The following is a 27,356-nucleotide window of genomic DNA, read 5'->3' on the forward strand; positions in this document are numbered from 1 at the left end:
CATTATATACACACATATTTATACCATACACACATATACACTATACATGCATGTACACTATATGCACATACACGCATGTACACTGTACGCACATACACGCATGTACCCTATACAGGCATACAAGCATGTACACTATACACGTATACATGCGTGTACATCATACATGCATGTACTCTATACATGCGTGTACACTATACACGCATACACACTATACACGCATACACACTATACACGCATACACACTATACACCTATGTACATGATACACGCATGTACATGATACACGCATACACACTATACACTATACATGCATGTACACTATACACGCATGTACACTATACCTACATACACACATGTACACTATACACGCATGTACACTATACACGCATACACACATGTACACTATACACACATACACGCATGTACACTATACACACATGTACACTATACATGCATACACACTATACACGCATGTACACTATACACACATACACCCTATACACGCATACACAAATGTACACTATACACGCATACACATGCACACTATACATGCATGTACACTACACGCATACACACATGTACACTATACGCACATACATACATGTACACTATACACGCATGTACACTGTACACACATACATGCATGTACACTATACATGCATACAAGCATGTACACTATACACGCATGTACACTATACACACATACACGAATGTACACTATACACACATGCATGTACACTATACACACATACATGCATGTACACTATACACACATACATGCATGTACACTATACACACATACACGCATGTACACTATACACACATACACGCATGTACACTATACACATATATACACTATACACACAAATATACACTGTACACACATATATACACTATACACACACACATATATATATACTATACACGATATACACACATACATATATACTATACACATATTATACACACGCACATATACTATATACACACACATATATATACACATACCTGCATATATACCATACACACATATACACTATACATGCAGACACATACACACTATACGTGCATGCACACTATACGTGCAAATGCACTATATGCACATACACGTGTACACTATGTGCACATACACACGTGTACACAATATGCACATACACACATGTACACTATGCATACACACCTGTACACTGTATGCACATACACACACGTACACTGTATGCACATACACACACGTACACTGTATGCACATACACACATTTACTGTATACACATACACACGTGCACTGTATACATACACACGTGCACTGTATACACGTACACACGCATATGTACGCTGTGTACACATACACATGCTTATGTACACTGCATACACATACACACACATGTACACTGTATACACATACACACACATATGTACACTGTATACACATACACACACATTTATACACTATACACACACACACTATACACGCATATGTACATTCATATATATGCTACACACACACATATATATACTCTATACACACATATATACGCTATACATATATATATATGCTATACACACACATACATACGTTACACACACTTATATATACACTACACACATATATATACACTACACACACATATATACACTACATACACACATATATACACTACATACACACAGATATACACTACATACACACAGTTTTCACTATACACATATATATATATACTACACACACATATATATACACTACACACACACATATATATATATACTATACACACATATATGCTATACACACACATATATACACTACACACATATATATATGCTATACACACATATATACTATACGCACATATACTCTCATATATACAGTATATATATACAATATACACATATATATACACTATATGCACACACACATATATATACACTATACACACATATATACTATACACTAACACACATATATACGATACACACACATAAATACACTACGCACACACACACATATATACACACTGCACATACACACATGCATATACACTACGCATATACACATGTATACACACTACGCATACACACACATATATATACACTACGCATACACACACACATATATACTATGCACACACATATATATATATATACAGTATGCATACACACATATATATATACTACGCATACACACAGATATATACTATACACTACACCCACACACATATATACAGTATACACACGTATACTATACACACGTATACTATACACACACACTATACATACTATATACACTATTCACACATACATATTATATACACATGCATATATATATATACATGTGCATACACACAGATACACTATGCACATATATATACTATACACATATATACGACACACACAGTATATAATATACACACAATATATCATGTACACAATATATACTATACACACATATACACAATTTGCAGATACACACTTATATAGTATATACACATACACACAGGTATTACACACACATACACATATACACTATATACACGCATATATATGCACTAACACACAAAAACATTATAAACACACATATACACTATATACATACACTATACATACATATACACTATACACACACGCACACTATATACGCACACTATATATACACATGCACTATATGCACGCACACACTATACACACGCATACGCACTATATACACACATACTATATACACATATATGCTATATACACAGATATACTCTGCACACACATATAAACTATACATTCACACACAAATATATATACTATACACACATATACAATACATACACACATATACTATATACACACACACATATACTATACACACACACACATATATATATACTATACACACACATACTACACACACATATATACTATACACACACATACTATACACACACATACTATACACATACACACTATACACACACACATATACTATACATACACACACATATACACTACGCACACACACACATATACACTATGCACACACACACATATATACACTATGCACACACACATATATACACTACGCGCACACACATATATACACTACGCACATACACACATATATACACCACACACATACACACATATATATACACAACGCACACACACACATATATACTCTACACACACACACATATATACACTACATACACACACACATATATATATACACTACGCATACACACATGCATATACACTATGCATACACACACATATATATACACTATGCATACACACACATATATACACTACGCATACACACACATATATACAGTACGCATACACACACATATATACACACCAAACACACACACACATATATATATACTAAGCATACACACACACATATATACACTATGCATACACACATATATATACTATACACTATACCCACACACATATACAGTATACACATGTATACTATACACATATACTATACACACATACTACACTACACACACACACATATATATATATATATATATATATATAATCTATATACACATATACATTATTCACACATATTTACTATATACACATGCATATATATATATATACATGTGCATACACACAGATACACTATGCACATATATATACTATACACATATATATGATACACACAATATATAATATACACAATATATCATGTACACAATATATACTATACACACATATACACAATTTGCAGATACACACTTATATAGTATATACACAAACACACAGGTATTACGCACACGTACACATATACACTATATACACGCATATATATGCACTCACACGAAAACATTATAAACACACATATACACTATATACACATACACTATACACACACATATACACTATACACACAAGCACACTATATACACACACTATATATATACATGCACTATATGCACGCATACGGACTATATACACACATACTATATACACATATATGCTATATACACAGATATACTCTGCACACACACATATACTATGCACACATATACTATACACACATATACTACACACACACATATACTATACACACACATATACTATACACACATACTATACACACACAAACATATACTATACACACAAACATATACTACACACACAAACATATACTACACACACACACATATACTACACACACACTACACACACACATACTACACACACACATATACTATACACACACATATATATTATACACATACTATACACACACATACACTATACACACACACATACACTATACACACACACATACACTATACACACACAAACACTATATACACACACATATACACTATATACGCGCACTATATATACACATGCACTATATACACGCATACGCACTATATACACACATATACTATATACACATATATGCTATATACACAGATATACTATGCACACACATATATACTATACACTCACACACACATATATATATACACATATACAATACACACATATACTATATACACACATATACTATACACACATATATACTATACACACATACATACTATACACACATATATACTATACACACATATATATATACTATACACACACACACTATACACACACATATACTACACACACACACACAATACACACACACATACTATACACACATGCTATACACGCACACACATATATATATACACATATAATATATATATATATATATATACTATAAACACACATATATACCATAAGCACACATATATCCTATATACACATACACACACAAACACTATCTACCTCGCAGAGGCTGAGCGGCAACTCAAAGACACTTCCTCCTACCTCCCACTGGACCAAGACCCCACCACTGAACATCAAGCCATTGTTTCCAGGACTGTTACTGACCTCATCTCCTCTGGAGATCTTCCTTCCACAGCTTCCAACCTGATAGTCTCCCATACTCGGACGGCCCGTTTCTACCTCCTACCCAAAATCCACAAACAGGACTGTCCCGGCAGACCAATCATGTCAGCCTGTTCCTGCCCCATGGAACTCATTTCTTGCTATCTTGACTCCATTCTCTCTCCCCTTGTCCAGTCCCTTCCCACCTGCATCCGTGATTCCTCTGACACCCTACATCCTATCAACAATTTCCAGTTCCCTGGCCCCAACTGCCTCCTATTCACAATGGACGTCTAATTCCTCTACACTTCCATCCCCCACCGGGATGGTCTGATGGTTCTCCGCTTCTTCCTCGAACAGAGGCCTGAACAATCCCCATCCACCACAACTCTCCTCCGTCTGGATGAATTCATTCTCACACTGAACAATTTCTCCTTAAACTCCTCTCACTTCCTCCAAATAAAAGGTGTGGCTATGGGTACCCGCATGGGTCCCAGCTATGCCTGTCTCTTTATGGGGTATGTGGAACATTCCTTGTTCCAGTCTTACTCGGGCCCCCTCCCACAACTCTTTCTCCGGTACATCGATGATTATTTCGGTGCAGCTTCATGCTCTCGCATGGATCTGGAAAAATTTATTAATTTTGCTTCCAATTTCCACCCCTCCATCATTTTCACATGGTCCATCTCTGACACTTCGCTTCCCTTCCTTGACCTCACTGTCTCAATTTCTGGTAATAGACTGTCCACCAATATCCATTACAAGCCTACCAACTCCCACAGCTACCTCGACTACAGCTCTTCACACCCCGCTTCCTGTAAGGACTCCATCCCATTCTCTCAGTTCCTTCACCTCCGTCGCATCTGTTCTGATGATGCCACTTTCAAAAACAGTTCCTCTGACATGTCTTCCTTCCTCCTTAACCAAGATTTTCCACCCACGGTGGTTGACAGGACCCTCAACCGTGTCCAGCCCATCTCCCGCACATCCGCCCTCACACCTTCTTCTCCCTCCCAGAAACATGATAGGGTCCTCCTTGTCCTCACTTATGACCCCACCAGCCTCCGCATTCAAAGGATCATCCTCCGCCATTTCCGCCAACTCCAGCATGATGCCACCACCAAACACATCTTCCCTTCACCCCCCCGGCGGCATTCCGCAGGGATCGTTCCCTCTGGGACACCCTGGTCCACTCCTCCATCACCCCCTACACCTCAACCCCCTCCCACGCAACCGCAGAAGGTGCAACACCTGCCCCTTTACTTCCCCTCTCCTCACCGTCCAAGGGCCCAAACACTCCTTTCAAGTGAAGCAGCATTTCACTTGCACTTCCCTCAATTTAGTCTACTGCATTCGTTGCTCCCAAAGCAGTTTGCTCTACATTGGAGAGACCAAACGCAGATTGGGTGACCGCTTTGCAGAACACCTTCAGTCTGTCCGCAAGCATCACCCAGACCTCCCTGTCGCTCGCCATTTCAACACTCCACCCTGCTCTCATGCCCACATGACCGTCCTTGGCTTGCTGCAATGTTCCAGTGAAGCTCAACGCAAACTGGAGGAACAGCACTTCATCTTCCAATGAGGCACTTTACAGCCTTCCGGACTGAATATTGAGTTCAACAATTTTAAATCATGAACAGTCTCCTCCATCCCCACCCGCTTTCCGATTCCCCCCACTTTTTTTTTCCAAAAATTTGCATAATTTTTCTTTTCCCACCTACTTCCATTATTTTTAAACGTATTTCCATCCATTGTTTTATCGCTACCTTTTAGCCTTTTTTGATTCCTTCACCCCACCTCACCCCCACTAGGGCTATCTGTACCTTGCTTGTCCTGCTTCCTATCCTTAATTAGCACATTCCTTAGATAATATCACCACCTTCAACACCTCTGTCCTTTTGTCTGTGACATCTTTTGGTTATCTCCACCTATAACTGGCCCTCTATCCAGCTCTACCTGTCCCACCCCCCCCCCCTTAAACCAACTTATATTTCACCTCTCTTCTATTTTTACTTAGTTCTGTTGAAGGATTATTCGGACTCGAAACATTATCTGTGCTCCTCTCCGCAGATGCTGCCAGACCTGCTGAGTTTTTCCAGGTATTTTTGTTTTTGTACTATAAACACAAACGCACATATATACTAAATACACGTAAGCGCATATATACTATATACACATACGCACATATATACTATGTACACATACACACTATATACACATACACACACAGATAACCATACACAAAGATGTGTGTGTGTATATATATATATATGTACATATATATAGTATATTTTATCTATATATACATACACATATACACACACATACGTATAGATGCATGCACACATGCTCTCTTGGGTGTGCACGCACACCCTCTCAGATGGGCACACTCATTCATTCACTATATGTGTATACAGTATATATGTGTGTATATGTATATAGCGCATCCACTCTTGCTCTTAGTAATGCTCACTGAAAAACAATTAGGAGCAAAATTATGGCTGATTTCTGCCACCCGTCTTAACTCACACCAAGTCCCGAACCCCTATCACCCCCGGTGCTCGTTGACCTACACTGGCTCCCGGTCAAGCAAATATTTGATTTTAAAGTTCTCGTGCTTCTTTTCAAATCCCTCCACGAACTCACCTTTTCACAGCTCAGCAATCTCCTCCAGCCCCAACAACCCTCCAAGATCTCTGCGCTCCTCCAATTCAGGCCTCTCGGGCATTCCCCGATTCCCATCGCTCCACCATTGGCAGCTGTGCCTTCATATCTTTGGGGCCCTAAGCTCTGGAATTCCCTCCCTAAACCTCTCGGCCTCTCTCTCCTCCTTTAAGATGCTCTTTAAAACTGACCTCGTTGACCAAGAATTTGGTCACCTGACCTAATGTGTCTTAGTGTCATATTTTGTTTTATAATTGCTCCTGTGAAGCACCTTGGGATGTTTCATTATATTAAAGGCGCTAAATAAATTGAAGTTATGATTCTTTCCCCTCCCTCCCACAAGCCCCTAAAGGAGGTGGGGTTGGGGCATAACTGTGGACAACTCTCATGACCAGAAATGCTATCCCGGCTAAAAACCACATTCATGTTGGGAGAGTCCACTAGCCCTCACTTCACCAGGAAGCAGATGTGAATGATCTCATGGCAGCTATTGGAAAAAAAGTAGGAAGTATGTGAAAACGTTGGAGAGAGTGCAGAAAAGGTTCATGAGAATGGGCCCAGGGATGAGGGACCTCAGTTGCATGGATAGGCTGGAGAAACTGGGACTGTTTTCCTTAAAGAGAAGGCTGAGAAGGGTTTGATTGAGGTGTTCAAAATGAGGGGTCTGGGCAGGGTAGATAGGGAGAAACTGTTCCCATTGGTGAAACAATCGAGAACGAGATGGACACAGATTTAAGGTGATTGACAAAAGAAGCATTATCAATATGGGGAGAAACTTTTTCACACAGCGAGTGATTAGGATCTGGAATACACTGTCTGAGAGTGTGGTGGAAACAGGGTCAATCGAGTGGTTAGGATCTGGAATACACTGTCTGAGAGTCTGGTGGAGACAGGGTCAATCAAGTGCTTAGGGTCTGGAAGCACTGTCTGAGAGTGTGGTGGAGACAGGGTCAATCGAATGGTTAGGATCTGGAATGCACTGTCTGAGAGTGTGGTGGAGACAGGGTCAATCGAGTGGTTAGGATCTGGAATGCACTGTCTGAGAGTGCAGTGGAGACAGGGTCAATTGAGTGGTTAGGATCTGGAGTGCACTGTCTGAGAATGTGGAGACAAGTTCAATTGAGTGGTTAGGATCTGGAATGCACTGTCTGAGAGTATTGTGGAGACAGGGTCAATCGAGCAGTTAGGATCTGGAATGCACTGTCTGAGAGTGTGGAGGAGACAGGGCCAATCGAATGGTTAGGATCTGGAATACACTGTCTGAGAGTGTGGTGGAGACAGGGTCAACTGAGCGGTCAGGATCTGGAATACACTGAGTATGAGATGGAGGCAGGGTTAATTGAAGCTTTCAAAAAGGAATTTGCTAATTGTCTGAAGAGAAAATATTTGCAGGGCTTCGAGGAAAAGGCAAAGGGGAGTGGGACCTAGCTGAGCAGAGAGCTCACATGAAGACAATGGACTGAATGGCCTCTTTCTGTTCAGGAACCATTCCGTGATTCCAAAAGCAGTGACCTCCAAAGACCAACAAATGTCAAAAAACAAGGGACTTTGTGGCCGATTAGCCCGTGGCTCTTTGTTGGATCTTGCTGTGCCAACCTGAGCTGTTCGCTCAGCCAACAGCAGCCGCACTTTGAAAGAAACTAACTAACTGTGAGGGATGTGAAAGACGCCAGAGAAATTCTAAACCAAGCTTACTGGCAGAAAGGGAATGGGAAGAGGGAAGGGGTGGGAGACAGGGTTGTTACCCAATGCCCTCCCTCCTCTGTGAACACCTCGCCTGCATACACGCCACTCCCTAGACCTAGTGAAAGAGTTGGCAACGGCAAACTCAAGCTCACATGTCTCTGGATTGTTCCAAACCCTGACTGCCACAAACCTCCCTCCATTCCATAGAAGTTGAACTCTTCCACAGGATGATGTCATCAGCTTGTTCATGGTCAAAGATCCGACCCTCAGATCAGTCACCACTGCACAGCCCCCCGCCCCCCCACCACCTCACCCACACCCCGCCCACAGGATCCGGAAAAACTATACACAAAGCCTTTCCAAATACTGGGATATCCTGGAGAAAACCCATTCAACAACTAAACTGCCTCAGGGGCAGAAAGAGAGGGCAGATTGGCAGAAACCAAACCAGGAACTAAGGAAATGAACTTGCACTGGGATATACAGAATCTCACAGCAGAGGAAGAGGCCATTCAGCCTATCGAGTCTGTGCCAGCTCTTTGAAAGAGCTCTCCAATTAATTCCACTTCCCCCCACCACCACCCCCCACTCTTTCCCCCACAGCCCTGCAATTTTTTTCCTTTCAGCTATTTCTCCAATTCCCTTTTGAATCTGTTTCCACTGCCCTTGCAAGCAGCACCTTCCAGATCACAACTTGCTGTGTAAACATTCTCCTCATCTCCCTCTCTGGTTCTTCACCGATTCTCTACTATCTGTGTCCCTCCGGTTACTTCCTGATGAACTTCAGCTCAACCAAAACAATCCTGCCAGAAGCTGCCCCATTTGCCCATCTCCATCTTGACTCCCAAACACCCAGCACGTCCAATTCTAAATTCTGAATGTTCAAATCCCTCCACAGCCTCACCCCCTCCCTATCGCTGTAACCTCCACCAGTCCCACTACCCTCCAAGATCTCTGCGCTCCTCCAATTCGAACCTCTTGAACATCCCCTGATTTCCATTCTCCTACAAAACCCAACAAACACTCCCAGGACAGGTACAGCACGGGGTTAGATACAGAGTAAAGCTCCCTCTACACTGTCCCCATCAAACACTCCCAGGACAGGTACAGCATGGGGTTAGGTACAGAGTAAAGCTCTCTCTACACTGTACCCATCAAACACTCCCAGGACAGGCACAGCATGGGGTTAGATACAGAGTAAAGCTCCCTCTACACTGTCCCCATCAAACACTCCCAGGACAGGTACAGCATGGGGTTAGATACAGAGTAAAGCTCCCTCTACACTGTCCCCATCAAACACTCCCAGGACAGGTACAGCACGGGGTTAGATACAGAGTAAAGCTCCCTCTACACTGTCCCCATCAAACACTCCCAGGACAGGTACAGCATGGGGTTAGGTACAGAGTAAAGCTCTCTCTACACTGTACCCATCAAACACTCCCAGGACAGGCACAGCATGGGGTTAGATACAGAGTAAAGCTCCCTCTACACTGTCCCCATCAAACACTCCCAGGACTGGTACGGCACGGGGTTAGATACAGAGTAAGTTCCCTTTACACTGTCTATCGATACTATTCACCTCAACCACTCCCTGTGGGAATGACTTCCACATTCTCCGCACTCTCTGGGTCAAGAAGTTTCTCCTGAATTCCCCACTGGATTTATTAGTGACTGCCTTATATTGATGGCCCCCAGTTCTGGTCTGCCCAGCAAGTGGAAATATCTTCTCTACGTTCCACTCTATCGAAACCCCTTCAGGATTTTAAAGACCTTGATCAGGTCACACCCTCAGCCGTCTCTTTCCTTTGTCAGAGTAGTTTTGAGCTCCACCTGGTTAAGGATTCCTATAGCTGCGCTAGCTGCCAAAACCTGACATTCCTAACTGACAAGTTGCTTCCTATCCCCTCACACTCACCAGGCGGTTCACACATTCTACTCCCCAGAGAGTGGGTGGGGAGGGCAAGCAAGAAAACCAAATCAAAGTTGCTCCAATATCGTGCTGATCCACTTCACAACCACACCCAGTTGAGCCAGGAGACTGCGCTCGGCTGAAGCAGCCAGCCGAGTTTGGAGGGTCAGAGGGCGAAGGTTAGGATGGAAGATCAACGTCTAGGTCTATGCAGAGATTGGGGCTGGGGAGCGGGGTCAGGGGGCAGGTCTCTCCTGTTAGTGCAGACTTTTGCTGCTGCAGAGTTAGACAGCATCGAGCCCCCACCCCAATAACAACCTGCATTTATATAGCACCTTTAACATGCTTAAAAACATCCCAAGATGCTTCACTGGAGCTAACTCCAGCAAAATCTGACCACGAGCCACATGAGGTGATACTGGAGACAGGCGACCAAAAGCTTGGTTAAAGAGGTCAGTTTTAAGGAGGAGAGAGAGGCAGAAAGGTTTAGGGAGGGAATTCCAGAGCTTAGGGCCCCATTAGCTAAAGGGAAGCTCAAGAGGCTGGAATTGGAGGAGCACAGGGATCTAAGGGGGTGTGGACGGAGGGCAGAATGAGGGGGAGAGGGGGAAGAGGTGAGGGGTGAGGAGGAAGGACGGACGTGGATGGGAGGAGAGAAAAGCAGGAGGGGAGGGGAAGGAGGGCAGACTGGCATGGATGAGGGAATGGGAGTGGGGGGACATGGGGAGGGTGACGGCGAGACTGGAGGTGTGGTGGAGGAAGGCGAGAGGGGTGGGGGGAGTGGGACAGAGAGGGAAATGGGGGGAGAGGAGAGTGCAGCGAGGGGCGGGCATGGCAAGGGGTCAGGGAAGGGGTTAGGGGGCAAGGGGTTAGGGGGCAGGGGATTTGGGGGCGCAGGGGATCGGGGGGGCAGGGGATCAGGTGGGGCAGGGGATCAGGTGGGGCAGGGGATCGGGGGGCAGGGGATCAGGTGGGGCAGGGGATCGGGGGGGCAGGGGATCGGGGGGGCAGGGGATCGGGGTGAATAGGGTTAGGGGACAGGTGTTTAAGGGGGCAGAGGGTTAAGGAGGCAGGGAGGAAATGGGGAAGGGGAATATGGGAGGAGGAAGAGGGAAAATGGGGAGGGGGAAAAGGGGAGGGGAAAAGAGGAGGAAAAGGGGGATGGGGAAGGGGAGAGGGGAGGGGAAAAGAGGAGGAAAGGGGGGGAGGGAGAAGGGGAGAGGGGAGGGGAAAGGGAGAGGGGGGAGGGGGAAGAGTGGGGAACAGGGAGGAGGAAGGGGGAGGAGAAAGAGGGGGAGGAGGAGAAAGGAGAAGGGGGAGAGAGAAGGGGGAATGAGGGGGAAGACGGGGAATGAGAGGGAAGGGGGCAGGGAATAGGGGCTGGGGAAGAGGGACGGCAGGGGGAGAGAGAGAGGGACGACGGGGGGGAGAGAGAAGGATGGCGGGGGGGAGAGAGAGGGACAACGGGGGGGGAGAGAGAGAGAGGGACGGCGGGGAGGAGAGAGAGGGACGACGGCGGGGGAAGAGAAGGGGACAGTGGGGGGGCGAGAGAAGGGGATGGTGGTGGAGGGGAGAGAAGGGGACAGCGGGGGGGGGGGGAGAGAAGGGGATGGTGGGGGGGGAGAGAAGGGGACGGTGGGGGGGGGGGAGAGAAGGTAACGGTGGCGGGGGGGAGAGAAGGGGACGGCGGGGGGGGAGAGAAGGGACGGCGGGGGGGGAAGAGAAGGGCAGGGTCGGGGGGGGAAGATAAGGGGATGGTGGGGGGGGGGAAGAGGAGGGGACGGCAGGGGGGGAAGAGGAGATAACGGCGGGGTGGGGAAGAGAAGGGCAGGGTCGGGGGGGGGAAGAGAAGGGGATGGTGGGGGGGGGGGGAAGAGGAGGGCAGGGTCGGGGGGGGAGAGAAGGGGATGGTTGGGGGGGGGAAGAGGAGGGGACGGCGGGGGGGGGAAGAGAAGGGGATGGTGGGGGGGGGGGGGGGAGAGAAGGGGACGGCGGGGGGGGGGGAGAGAAGGGGACGGCGGGGGGGGGGAAGAGAAGGGCAGGGTCGGGGGGGAAGAGAAGGGGATGGTGGGGGGGGTGGAAGAGGAGGGGACGGCGGGGGGGGGAAGAGGAGGGAACGGTGGGGGGGGAAGAGGAGGGGACGGTGGGGGGGGTAGAGGAGGGGACGGCGGGGGGGGGGAAGAGGAGGGGACGGCTGAGGGGGAAGAGGAGGGAACGGTGGGGGGGGTGGAGGAGGGGACGGCGGGGGGGGGGAAGAGGAGGGGACGGCTGAGGGGGAAGAGGAGGGGACGGCGGGGGGGGGGAAGAGGAGGGGACGGCGGGGGGGGAGAGGAGGGGACGGCGGGGGGGGAGAGGAGGGGACGGCGGGGGGGGAGAGGAGGGGACGGTGGGGGGGAGAGAAGTGGACGGTGGTGGGGGCGAGAGAAGGGGACGGCGGAGGGGGGGAGAGAAGGGGACGGCGGAGGGGGGCAGAGAAGGGGACGGCGGATGGGGGCAGAGAAGGGGACGGTGGGGGGGCGGGGAGAGAAGGGGACAGGGGGGAGAGAAGGGGACGGTGGGGAGGAGAGAAGGGGAAGGCAGGGGGGGAGAGAAGGGGATGGTGGTGGGGGGGGAGAGAAGGGGACAGTGGTAGGGGGGGGAGTGAAGGGGACGGCGGGGGGGTGAGACAAGGGGATGGTGGGGGGAGAAGAGAAGGGGACGGTGGGGGGGGGGGAAGAGAAGGGGACGGTGGGGGAGAAGAGAAGGGGACGGTGGGGAGGGGGGAAGAGAAGGGGACGTTGTGGGGGGGAGAGAAGGGGACGGTGGCGGGGGGAGAGAAGGGGACGGTGGGGGGGAAAGAAGGGGACGGTGGGGGGGGAGAGTAGGGGACGGTGGGGGGGGGGGAAGAGAAGGGCAGGGTCGGGGGGGGAAGAGAAGGGGACAGTGTGGGGGGAAGAGAAGGGGACAGTGGGGGGGGGAAGAGGAGGGGACGGTGGGAAGGGGAAGAGGAGTGGACCACGGGGGGGGGAGAGGAGGGGACGGTGGAGGGGGGCAGAGAAGGGGACGGTGGAGGGGGGCAGAGAAGGGGACGGTGGGGGGGGAGAGAAGGGGACGGTGGGGGGGGAGGGGGAGAGAAGGGGACGGTGGTGGGGGGGAGAGAAGGGGACAGTGGGGGGGGAGAGAAGGGGTCGGTGGGGAGGGGGAGAGAAGGGGACGGTGGGGGGGAGAGAAGGGGACAGTTGGGGGGGGAGAGAAGGGGACGGTGGCGGGGGGAGAGAAGGGGACGGTGGCGGGGGGAGAGAAGGGGACGGTGGAGGGGGAGAGAAGGGGACGGTGGGGGGGGGAGAGAAGGGGACGGTGGCGGGGGGAGAGAAGGGGACGGTGGAGGGGGAGAGAAGGGGACAGTGGGGAGGGGGAGAGAAGGGGACGGTGAGGAGGGGGAAAGAGAAGGGGACGGTGAGGGGGGGAGAGAAGGGGACGGTGAGGAGGGGGAAAGAGAAGGGGACGGTGAGGGGGGGAGAGAAGGGGAGGGAGAGGGGGGATGGTTGGGGAGGAGAGAAGGGGACGGCGGGGAGGGGGAGAGAAGGGGACGGCGGGGGGGGAGAGAAGGGGACGGTGGGGGGGAAGAGAAGGGGACGGTGGGGAGGGGGAGAGAAGGGGACGGTGGGGGGAGGGGAAGAGAAGGGGACAGTGTGGGGGGGGAGAGAAGGGGACGGTGGGGAGGGAGAGGGGTGATGGTGGGGGGGGGAGAGAAGGGGACGGCGGGGAGGGGGAGAGAAGGGGACTGTGGGCAGGGAGAGAAGGGGACGGTGGGGGGGTGGAGAGAAGGGGACGGTGTTGGGGGGGAGAGAAGGGGACGGTGGCGGGGGGGAGAGAAGGGGACGGTGGGGGGGGAAGAAGGGGACGGTGGTGGGGGGGAGAGTAGGGGACGGTGGGGGGGGGGAAGAGAAGGGCAGGGTCGGGGGGGGAAGAGAAGGGGACAGTGGGGGGGGGGGAAGAGGAGGGGACGGTGGGAAGGGGAAGAGAAGTGGACCGCGGGGGGGAGAGAGGAGGGGACGGCGGAGGGGGGCAGAGAAGGGGACGGTGGAGGGGGGCAGAGAAGGGGACGGTGGGGGGGGGAGAGAAGGGGACGGTGGGGGGCGAGGGGGAGAGAAGGGGACGGTGGTGGGGGGGAGAGAAGGGGACGGTGGCGGGGGAAGAGAAGGGGACGGTGGAGGGGGGAGAGAAGGGGACGGTGGGGGGGGGAGAGAAGGGGACGGTGGGGAGGGGGAGAGAAGGGGACGGTGAGGGGGGGGAAGAGAAGGGGACAGTGAGGGGGGGAGAGAAGGGGAGGGAGAGGGGGGATGGTTGGGGAGGAGAGAAGGGGACGGCGGGGGGGGAGAGAAGGGGACGGTGGGGGGGAAGAGAAGGGGACAGTGGGGGGGAGAGAAGGGGACAGTGGGGGGGGAAGAGAAGGGGACGTTGTGGGGGGGAGAGAAGGGGACGGTGGGGGGGGGGAGAGAAGGGGACGGTGGGGAGGGGGAGAGAAGGGGACGGTGGGGGGGGAGGAAGAGAAGGGGACAGTGTGGGGGGGGAGAGAAGGGGACGGTGGGGAGGGAGAGGGGGGATGGTGGGGGGGGAGAGAAGGGGACGGCGGGGAGGGGGAGAGAAGGGGACTGTGGGCAGGGAGAGAAGGGGACGGTGGGGGGGTGGAGAGAAGGGGAGGGGAAGAGGAGGGGACGGCAGGGGGGGATGGCGGGGGGGGACGAGGTCGGGGGAGGGAAGGGGGGAGGGAAGGGAGAGAAGTGGGGGGGAGAGAAGTGGGGGGGAGAAGTGTGGGGGGAAGAAGTGGGGGGAGAGAAGGGGGAGAGAAGGGGGGAGAGACGGGCGGGAGAAAAGGGGGGATAGAAGAGGGGGAGAGACGGGGGAGAGAACGGGGGGAGAGACGGGGGAGAGACTGGGGGGAGAGATGGGGGGGAGAGACCAGGGGGAGAGACCGGGGGGGAGAGACAGTGGGGAGAGACAGTGGGGAGAGATGGGGGGGAGAGATGGGGGGGAGAGACGGGGGGAGAGAAGGGGGGGAGAGACGGGGGGAGAGAAGGGTGGGGGGGGAGAGAAGGGGGGGGAGAGAAGGGGGGGAGTGGGGCAGAGAAGGTGGGGAGAGAGAGAGAGGGGTACGGAGGAGGGTCAGGGAGGCCAACAGCAGGATCAGCCGAGGGCATTTGCAGTGGCGACCCAGATTCACTGAGGCTGTACAAAGGGAAGGCCACACAGTGCAGGGGTGTGTACTCTGGAGTAAACAGATACTTATTTTTACATAACAAAAATAAAAACAGCTGAAAAAACGTTAACTGTGTTCCTCTCTGCAGATGCTGTCAGTCCTGCTGAGTTTTTCCAGCTATTTTTGTTTTTGTTTCAGATTTCCAGCTACCGCAGTATTTTGCTTTCATCTTACTTTTACATAGCTGCCCTGCATTTGCAGATCTCTCACAATGCATCCCAACAGTGCAATCAAAACAGAATCAGATTCCCCTCAAAGTTCGGATCAAAATTCACCCACACACCCTGGAAACTCATCCAGCTGAGTAAGTGCTAACCTCTTGGCTTCCCTCTCCCTTTAGCAGCCTAACAGGCTCAACTCAACAGACCTCAGTCCTTCGTGCTCACCTGCCCTATCTTCAAAGATCCCCGCAAGGCATCTCTCATACACAATTTCCAGCAGAGAAACAGGCCACTTGGTCCATCTACTCCGTACGGCTGGTTCTATTCCATACAAGCCTCCCCCTACCCCCTCTTCACCTCCCCCTCTCAGCCTATCCTTCTATTCCTTTCTCCCTCATGTGTTTATCCAGCTTCCCTCTTAAATGTATCGATAATATTCACCTCAACCACTCCCTGTGGGAGCGAGTTCCACATTCTCCCCACTCTCTGGGTAAAGGAGTTTCTCCTGAATTCCCCATTGGGTTTATTAGTGACTGTCTTATACTGATGGCCCCGAGTTCTGGTCCCCCCTACAATTGGAAACATCTTCTCTATGTCTACCCTATCAAACCCATTCAGAATTTTAAAGACCTCAATCAGGTCAGCCCCTCAGCTCCCTGTTTTAGAGATAAGAGCCCCAGACTATCCAGTCTATGTCGAAAATCCTTCTAACCACTCTGTCCACAATTCCATGTCCATTTCCTGTGGCCTCCTTAATAGTAAACTTGAGATAAAAACAAGTTCCTGCCAGAGCTTTGCAGTAAGGCCAGAAATTGTATGGACCGAGAAGCCTCTCAATCTGACTCCCCGCCCCCTCTGTCTCGCTCTCCTGCCCCCTCCGTCTTGTCATCATGCCTTCTCTGTTTCGCCATGTCCCTCCTTCTCATTCCCCTCCTTCTCATTCCCCAACCCTTCCCTCTCGCTCTCCCACCCCCTCCCTCTCGCTCTCCCACCCCCTCCGTCTCGCTCTCCCCGCCCCCTCCCTCTCGCTCTCCCCGCCCCCTCCCTCTCGCTCTCCCAAACCCTCCCTCTCGCTCTCCCACACCCTCCCTCTCGCTCTCCCACCCCCTCCCTCTCGCTCTCCCCGCCCCCTCCATCTCGCTCTCCCCGCCCCCTCCCTCTCGCTCTCCCCGCCCCATCCCTCTCGCTCTCCCACCCCCTCCATCTCGCTCTCCCACCCCCTCCCTCTCGTTCTCCCCGCCCCCTCCATCTCGCTCTCCCACCCCCTCCCTCTCGCTCTCCCCACCCCCTCCCTCTCGCTCTCCCGCCCCCTCCGTCTCGCTCTCCCCGCCCCCTCCCTCTCGCTCTCCCCGCCCCCTCCCTCTCGCTCTCCCCGCCCCCTCCCTCTCGCTCTCCCCGCCCCCTCCCTCTCGCTCTCACCCCCTCCCTCTCGTTCTCCCCGCCCCCTCCGTCTCGCTCTCCCCGCCCCCTCCCTCTCGCTCTCCCCGCCCCCTCCCTCTCGCTCTCACCCCCTCCCTCTCGTTCTCCCCGCCCCCTCCGTCTCGCTCTCCCCGCCCCCCTCCCTCTCGCTCTCCCCGCCCCCTCCCTCTCGCTCTCTCACCCCCCTCCCTCTCGTTCTCCCCGCCCCCTCCCTCTCGCTCTCCCCGCCCCCTCCCTCTCGCTCTCCCCGCCCCCTCCCTCTCGCTCTCCCCGCCCCCTCCCTCGCTCTCCCACCCCCTCCCTCTCGTTCTCCCCGCCCCCTCCCTCTCGTTCTCCCCGCCCCCTCCCTCTCGTTCTCCCCGCCCCCTCCCTCTCGCTCTCCCCGGCCCCTCCCTCTCGCTCTCCACGGCCCCTCCCTCTCACTCTCCCCGCCCCCTCCCTCTCGCTCTCCCGCCCCCTCTCTCGCTCTCCCCGCCCCCTCCCTCTCGCTCTCCCCGGCCCTCCCTCTCATTCTCCCCGCCCCCTCTGTCTCGCTCTCCCCGCCCCCTCCCTCTCGCTCTCCCCTCCCCCTCTGTCTCTCTCTCCCCGCCCCTTCCATCTCGCTCTCCCGAAGGACATGCTGATATGGGGAGATGAAAAGGGGATGGGTGGAGGCTAGTGTGCAGTAGAAATACCAGCACAGAGCAGACAAGCCGAATGGCCTGTTTCTGTGCTGCAAGTTCTATCACTATGCAATATCCTAATTCTCTACTAACCAATACCAATCTTCTGCCATCCTGTAAGCTTACAGAAAGTACAGCACAGAAGGAGACCATTTGCCCCCTCATGCCTGTGCCAGCTCGTTGAAAGAGCTTTCCAATTAATCCCACTGCCCCTGCTCTTTCCCCTATGGCCGGCAAATTTTTCCCCTTCATGTATTTCTCCAATTCCCTTTTGAAAGTTCCTATTGAATCTGCTTCAACCGCCCTTTCAGGCAGCGCTTTCCAGATCACAACAACTCATTGTGTAAACAAAATCCTCTTCATCTCCCCCTCTGGTTCTTCACCGATTCTCTTCAATCTGTGTCCCTCCGGTTACTTCCTGAAGAACTTCAGCTCAACCAAAACAATCCTCCCAGAAGCTGCCCCATTTGCCCATCTCCATCTCGACTCCCAAACACCCAGCACGTCCAATTCTAAATTCTCCCCTGAATGTTCAAATCCTTCCACAGCCTCACCCCTTCCCTATTGCTGTAAACTCCTCCAGCCCCTACAACTCTTCGAGATCTCTGCACTCCTCCAATTCCAGCCTTTTGAACATCCCCCGATTTCCATCACTCCACCATTGGCAGCCGTGCCTTCAGCTGCCTGGGCCCCAAGCTCTAGAATTCCCTCCCTAAACTTCTCCACCTCACTCTCTCTCCTCCCTTTAAGACAGCCGTTCAAACCCTCCCATTGCTTTACCATTGACGAATGAATATACAACCAGATGACAATTATTCAGAGAGACAATCATGATTATCAAAAGATCTTGCATTTCTATAGCCGTTTCCCAGCCAATAAGGTACTTTTATTGAAGTGTGGTCACTGTTGTAGTATAGGAAATTCAGCAGCCAATTTGTGCACAGCAAGCACCCACAAAGAGCAATGTGATAATGACCCAGGTCATCTGTTTTAAATGAATGATGTTGGTTGAGGGATAAATATCAGTTTAGGTTCACCCAAGAGGGCAGACAGGGTCTCAGTTTAACATCTCATCCGAAAGACAACACCTCTGACAGTGCAGCACTCCCTCAGAACTGAACCTGCGACAGGGCAGCACTCCCTCAGTACTAACCCTGTGACAGGGCAGCACTCCCTCAGTACTGACCCTGCGACAGGGCAACACTCCCTCAGTACTGACCCTGCGACAGGGCAGCGCTCCCTCAGTACTGACCCTGCGACAGGGCAGCGCTCCCTCAGTACTGACCCTGCGACAGGGCAACACTCCCTCAGTACTGACCCTGCGACAGGGCAGCACTCCCTCAGTACTGACCCTGCGACAGGGCAGCACTCCCTCAGTACTGACCCTGCGACAGGGCAGTGCTCCCTCCATCTGGAGGTTAATCATCTCAGTCCCAGGACATCACTGCAGGAGTCCCTCAGGGTAGTGTCCTCGGCCCAACCATCTTCAGCTGCTTCATCAATGACCTTCCTTCCATCATAAGGTCAGGAGTGGGGATGTTCGCTGATGATTGCACAGTGTTCAGCACCATTCATGACTCCTCAGATACATGTCCAATTGCAGCAAGACCTGCACAATATCCAGGCTTGAGTTGACAAATGGCAAGTAACATTTGCACCACACAAGTGCCAGGCAATAACCATCTCCAACAAGAGAGAATCCAACCACCGCCCCTTGATGTTCAATGGCATTACCATCACTGAATCCCCGACTATCAACATCCTGGGGGTTACCATTGACCAGAAACTGAACTGGACTAGTCATATAAATACTGTGGCTACAAGAGCAGGTCGGATGATCGGAATCCTGCGGTGAGTAATCACCTCCTGACCCCCCAAAGCCTGTCCACCATCTACAAAGCACAAGTCTGGAGCATGATGGAATACTCCCCACTTGCCTGGATGAATGCAGCTCCAACAACACTCAAGAAGCTCGACACCATGCAGGACAAAGCAGCCGCTTAATTGGCACCTTATCCACAAACATTCACTCCCTCCACTACTTGGGCACAGTAGCAGCAATGTGTACCATCTACAAAATGCACACCAAGGCTCCTCAGACAGCACCTTCCAAACCCACAACCACTACCATCTGCAAAGACAAGGGCAGCAGACACATGGGAACACCACCAACTGGAAGTTCCCCTCCAAGTCACTCTCCATCCTGACTTGGAAATATATCACCGTTCCTTCACTGTCACTGGGTCAAAATCCTGGAACTCCCTCCCTAACAGCACTGTGGGTGTATCTACACCACATGACTGCAGTGGTTTAAGAATGCAGCTCACCACCACCTTCTCAAGGGCAATCAGAGATGGGCAATAAATGCTGGCCTAGCTAATGATACACAGATTCCATGAATGAATAAAAGTATTGGCATTGGATGTATCGGTCTGGATTACGCACTGAGTGGGGCTCAATCCGTTGATGTTGGAGGTGGTACAGTGCTTCCTTATGGCCTTCGATGTACAGACTTGTTGAGGGGGCCGATACGGAGAATAAGAGGAGCGCCAAAAACAGCTGAATAGAGGATGTGATGTGATGAGGAAGAGTTGGGAGGGGGAGCAGGCAATTTACAGGAAGGTGATCGAATAGTGACAGAAGTTCGATACTTGGAAGGGCTGGAGGAAAAACATTTAAACAATCTGTGTATCAGATGTCATTCTGTGTCTTTAGCACAATGATCAGTGAGGATATAGAATTACCTCATTAGTACTTAAAATAAAATAATCTTCTGCTGTTGTGATCTACTCTGCTTTCTGTCCATTGTTACATTGGTAAGGCCTGGGCACAAGGCTCAAAGGTCAAAGTTGTGTGACTGAGGCCTTTGAGAGCCAGGACAATCCTGGAATCAAAGGTAAGTTAGGGTAAACCTGGCTAGAAACAGGGGCATAGGCAGCCTCTGTCGCTGGGTTGAGACGAGCAGCAGGTGGGTGGGGGCTGCTTCGCAGGCACATTATAAAACAAAATTTTACAAGCATGCCGAGCCACAGGCTGACGATAGGAAGGAAGGTCTTCAACTTGGTCAGTGACGAGGGAGTCCGGCTAATCCATTGGCCAACTGTGGAACTCAACTAGCTCGTCAATGATTCTGGAGTGGGTTCCCAGCAACATGGGGAGGGGCAGGTCAGGGGAGGCGAGGCAAGGGGAGGGGAGGTGGATTAGGCAAGGGGAGGGGAGGAGCGGGTTGGGGATGGAAGGTGAGGGACAGGCCAGGGAAGGGAAGCTGAGGGGCGGATCAGGAGAACAAGGAGCAGGTTGGGGGAGTGAGGGGGGGTTGGGGGACAGGTGGAGGGTCGCAGGACAGGGGCGGGGTTGGAGCAGTGGTGGGGGGGGGTCGGAGGAGTAAAGGGGGTCAAAGGAGTGGGGGTGGGTCAGAAGAGTGAGGGGGTGTCGGAAGAGAGGGGGGTGTCAGAGGACAGTGGGGTGTCAGGAGGGGATCGGGGAGGGAGGGTGGTCGGAGGAGTGAGATGGAGTCGGACGATTGGGAGGGTTGGAGAAATGGGGGGGTGTCGAAGGAGTGAGGTGGGGGTCGGAGGAGTGAGGGGGTCGGAGGAGTGAGGGGGTCGGAGGAGTGAGGGGAATTAGAGGAGTGATAGAGGGTTGGAGGAGTGAAGGGTTGAAGGTGTGTGATGGGCTGGAAGAGTGAAGTGGATTAGGGGAGTGAGAGGGCTTGGAGGAGTGATTGAGGGTTGGGGGAGTGAGGGGAATTGGAGGAGTGAGGGGGGTTGGAGGAGTGCGGTGGGCTGGGGAGTGAGGGGGGTTGGAGGAGTGATCGAGCATTGGGGAGGTGAGGGGGGGTTCGAGGAGCGATGGAGATTTGGAGGGTGTGATCGAGGGTTGGGGGAGTGAGGGAGGGTTGCAGAACAGTTGGAGGAGTGATCGATGGTCGGGGATGTGATTGAGGAATGGGGGGTTGAGGGAGGTTGGAGGTGTGGGGGGGTTGGAGGAGTGATCAAGGATTGGGGAGTGAGGGGGCTTTGGGAAATGAGGGAGTTTGAGGTAGTGATCAAGGGTTGGGGGTTTGAGGGGTGTTGAGGGAGTGAGGGGGCTGGGGGAGTGATCGAGGGTTTGGGGTGTGTGGGGGGTTGGAAGAGTGAGCAGGGGTTGGGGGAGTGAGGGGAATTGGAGGAGTGATCAAGGGTTTGGGGAGTGATGATTGTTGAGGGAGTGAGGAAGATTGGGGGAATGATCGAGGGATCGGGGGTTGAGGAGCAAGGGGTGGGGGGTTGGTGGAGCAAGGGGGGTTGAAGGAGCGAGGGGGGCCTGGAGGAGCGAGGGGGGCCTGGAGGAACGAGGGGGGCTGGAGGAGCGAGGGGGGCCTGGAGGAGGGATCGGGGGTTGGGGAGTAAGGGGGGTTAGAGGAGTGATCGATGGGTGGAGAGTGAGGGGGGTTTGCAGCAGTAATCGAGGGTTGGGGGAATGATCAAGGGTTGGGGAGCAACGGGGGTTGAAGGGGGGCTGGAGGAGCGAGGGGGGCTGGAGGAGCGAGGGGGGCTGGAGGAGCGAGGGGGGTTTGGAGCAGTAATCGAGGGTTGGGGAGTGAGCGGGGTTGGGGGAGTGAGGGGGTGTCGGAGGAGTGATTGTGGGTTGGGGGAGTGAGGGGGGTTGGAGGAATGATCGAGGGTTGGGGGTGTGATCGAGGGCTGGGGGAGCGATCGAGGGCTGGGGGATTGATGGGTTCTTGGAGGAGTGATCGAGAATTAGGAGAATGATCGAGGGCTGGGGCAGTGAGGGCATAATTCTGAAAGCTGCCGTTTCACTTGGTCCAGTCCTGGCGATGTGTTTTCAATTCCTCTCCCACACACTGAGCTGTCCCAGCTCACAGTAACCCAAACTGAGTCCAGGTCACCAAAACACCAAGTTCCCATTACCAAAGAATACCCAGTTCAGCAGGCTGAAATTCACAGAATGCTATTCCAAAATGTTCGCCACCACATTCAAAACAAAAACAAACTCCTTAAAGACTCCAGAACGTTGGGTCACGCAGAGCGATCAGAGTGATCGACTGATCACATCCCAACATCGTCCAGAAAATCTATTCAGCCCCTCCCTGCCACTCCAGGACAGGCTGCACACCTTTAAATATTGCAGCCGTCACTGTTTCTCGATCTAGAGCTGGAACAAGTTAAACAAGAAGCACAAACATTAGCAGTGAGCCAAAAGGCAAGTCGATCGGCAAGTGACAATCCCAAATCACTGCTTGTACGCACAAAGACGCGCGCGCGCAAAAACAAAGGTGCACGCGCACACAAAAACGCGCAGGTGCACACACAAAGACGCACACGAATGCACACACACACACACAAAGATACGTGGAGACGTGCACACACACAAAGACATGCGCGCGCACACACACAAAGATGCGCACGCGTGCACACAATGGTTGGAATTATCCCAGGTTTGCACTAAGTGCACTGGCGGCTTTTCATGGCGTACCGTCCCAAACCCGCCGCATTAATTATGCATTCCCGGGGTACACGCTGTTTTGATGGTGGGCAGGCTCTCATTCGCCTGCCATGCGTTCACCTCACCACATCATCACGCCAGGCATCACATTTAAAGTACAACCGTGCTCAGTGCTTCTAGCCCTGGACTGCAGCAAAGAAGACGTGGCCCCCAAAGGCAAGACGACTGCAGCCCTCGAGCGCCTTTGGATGCCATGCAGGCCCCACTCTGGCCGCAGGAAGGGCAGCTACATTACCACTCCGGGTTGTTAGGCAATGGCAGTGGTGGTCAGTGCCAATGCTGCACAGAGGAGGTTGGCCATTCATTGGTGATACAGGATGAATTATCCCATCCATGCAGCCATGATATGGCAACCATCTCATCACTCTAAACTCACACACTCAAACCCATCACACGTTCACTGGCATCTCAAGGGACATCACCACTCACTCTCTCTCACACACCCTCACACGTCCATCTGGCCTCATCTCTGGAGACTGCCTCCTCAGCCCTCGCCATCTTGAGGCCACTTGTACAGGTTAACATGTGCCCCCACGCACACCATGAGATACCCCCCCTCACCCTGTACAGCCCTCGTCCTGCAGCCTCTTCCCTTGCCCAAGGCCACTTCTCCCCCTTCCCCAAGCAAGACCTTGGCCTGCAGCCATTGAAAAGCCACCCACATATGGCTGATCTGGTAGGTAGAGACCTGCTCGTGAGCCCCCTAAAAGTGATGTGGTGCTGTCTGTGAAGCCTGGCGTTGATGACTGTGAGTGCTGCCCGAAGCGAGGTAGACAAACAAACCTCGAAGTCCTGAGTGAAGTGCAGCTCGCCAGGTGGACACCTTATATATGCTGTTGTGAAACACGTTGGTGTGTTTTGCTGCCAACTTGGGCAGATGATCCAATGGCGGGGAATGAGTCGGTGGGCTGGTCTTATAATGATATGATATTACAATGAAGTTCCCAACGTCCGATGGCGGGGAACACGGCCCGCCGTTGGACGGTCTTAGTGGACGATCGCAAACTGGTTTCACGAAGTCGTGAAACCGATTTTTGACCTTCTCAACATATTGTCCGCTCATGCCACCGAAAACACCTGATGCTGGCGGACACAGAAAACCACGGCCAAAGGCGTGGACGCAGGCGCGCGCACAGACATGGGCATGTGCAAACAGATGCGCATGCACACAGACACACAGGCATACACACACACAAAAATAAACACTCACAACGATATGCAGAGATGTATGCACACTGAGAGATGTGCACACAGCCACACACAGACACGTAGGCGCACACACTCACACACATATACAGACGCCTACAGGAATCTATGCACAGACACTTCCAGAGAGACCCCCATTGAGAGTTGTAAGAACAGACACACACAAATGCACACATTCCCGATACACACACACACGCACATGACCCGATACACACACACACACGACCCGACACATGGACGCCTCCACTCTGACACACTCACATGCCCCGACACATGCAAACACATGAACTGACACACACACACACATATATACGCAATCAATCTGACACATGCACACACGACACACATTCACATGCCCCGACAGACGTGCACATGTATAAGCCCCAACACAAGCACACGCCCCAACACGCATATGCCCCAACACGCATACGCCCCAACACCCATGCATGCACACACACCCCGACACGCACACGCACGCACACACCCCGACGCTCTCACACACACACTCGACACACACAAAAACACGCGACCCGACACACCCAACACACACAACTACACACACACCCCTACAAACACCCCTACAGACACACACCCCTACACAGACCCACAGACCCCCACAGAGACAAATACACCACACCCCAACACACAAACAGGTACACACAAACACACCCCAATGCACATGCTTCTCAACACACACATACAGGTGCACACACACACCGACGCACAGTCTCCTACACACACAAATACACCAACCTACACACATACCCACTCCTTCACACTCACTCCCTCACACAAAGATACACACACACACACACAGAGACAAATGCACACACAGACAATCACATACACACAAAGACAGAGACACAAACACACAGACATACACAGACACACACATATACACCCACACACATACATACACACGCACATACATACACACACACGCACATACATACACGCACACATGGGCACGCGCACACAAGCACAGAGACACACAGACACGTGCACACGCAGACACGCGCACACAGACGCACACACATATAGCGAGACACATACACAGACAGACAGACATGCACACACAGAGGTGCACGCACACGCAGATGGGCACAAGCACGCACACACACAAGCATGCACGCATGCATACGCGTGCACACACACACACACACACACAACACACATACACACACACACTCACACACACACACACATACACACACTCACACCAGCTAACAGCAGCTGCATTTTAAGAATTCATAAGGACAACCTAGCCCTCAGTCTCATTGTAAGAAAGCTGGACAGAAAATAAAGCTCCAATTAAACCGGTTAAACCTCCTGCAACCTACACAAGACCCAGTGTCTGTCAACATTCCAAACAAGTGCTGACTCCCCAAACACAGACACTTTACAAAGAACTCTCCTCTTTACCAAAGCACATTTATATATTATCTGGAGTTTCCATTTTTTAAACACAAGAACTGAAGGAGGGGGTTCTTAAGTTAGTTAATAATTTGCTCACATACCTTCAGATCGAGTGTTTTATAAAAACAATGTTTGGTTTAAATAGTTCTCTCCTGGTTTTTTTTAGTTTAAAGATCCAGTCCTTTTAAATTTCAGGGTCAGCCATTCTCTCTCTCTCTCTCTCTCTCTCCCTCGTCTTTTAACCAAACAAAGAAGCTGAAGCAGTTTCACCCATCCCCCATGCACACCCTCCAGTTAAAGCCTCGCTTTCACCTGCCTGGCTTCCACCCTCCCCCCTCTTCTTCTTCCCTCCCCCTCTCCCCTCCTTCCCTCCCTCCTCCCTCCCTCCCTCCGCCAACAGACTCGTGTTGAAACACACGTATAGAAGCACTCCAAACGCAGGCCGGCTGCACAACTCCGACCTGGCTTGGCTGTATCCACGCCAGGGGAATGGATGGAGTGGAATAGGCTGGGGCAGGGCCCCCTTACATTACCCCCCAACCCCCATCTTGGAATGGCCTGGAATTTGGAATCTGCGGGCTGCGGGG

General features: G+C 51.6%; 1 protein-coding gene across 1 annotated transcript in view; it reads right to left on the reverse strand.

The window, feature by feature from the left end:
• LOC121274148 (lysine-specific demethylase 6B-like) overlaps positions 1–26,998 on the reverse strand; it is an 82,999-nt gene extending 56,001 nt beyond the window's left edge. Inside the window, exon 1 of the mRNA XM_041181328.1 lies at positions 26,871–26,998. The gene's annotated coding sequence lies outside the window, so the exon portion shown is untranslated. The remainder of the gene's footprint in view (positions 1–26,870) is intronic.
• Between the last annotated feature and the right edge of the window lie 358 nt (positions 26,999–27,356).

The sequence above is a fragment of the Carcharodon carcharias genome (genome assembly GCF_017639515.1).
Source record: "Carcharodon carcharias isolate sCarCar2 chromosome 33 unlocalized genomic scaffold, sCarCar2.pri SUPER_33_unloc_1, whole genome shotgun sequence".
Taxonomy (NCBI): Eukaryota; Metazoa; Chordata; class Chondrichthyes; order Lamniformes; family Lamnidae; genus Carcharodon; species Carcharodon carcharias.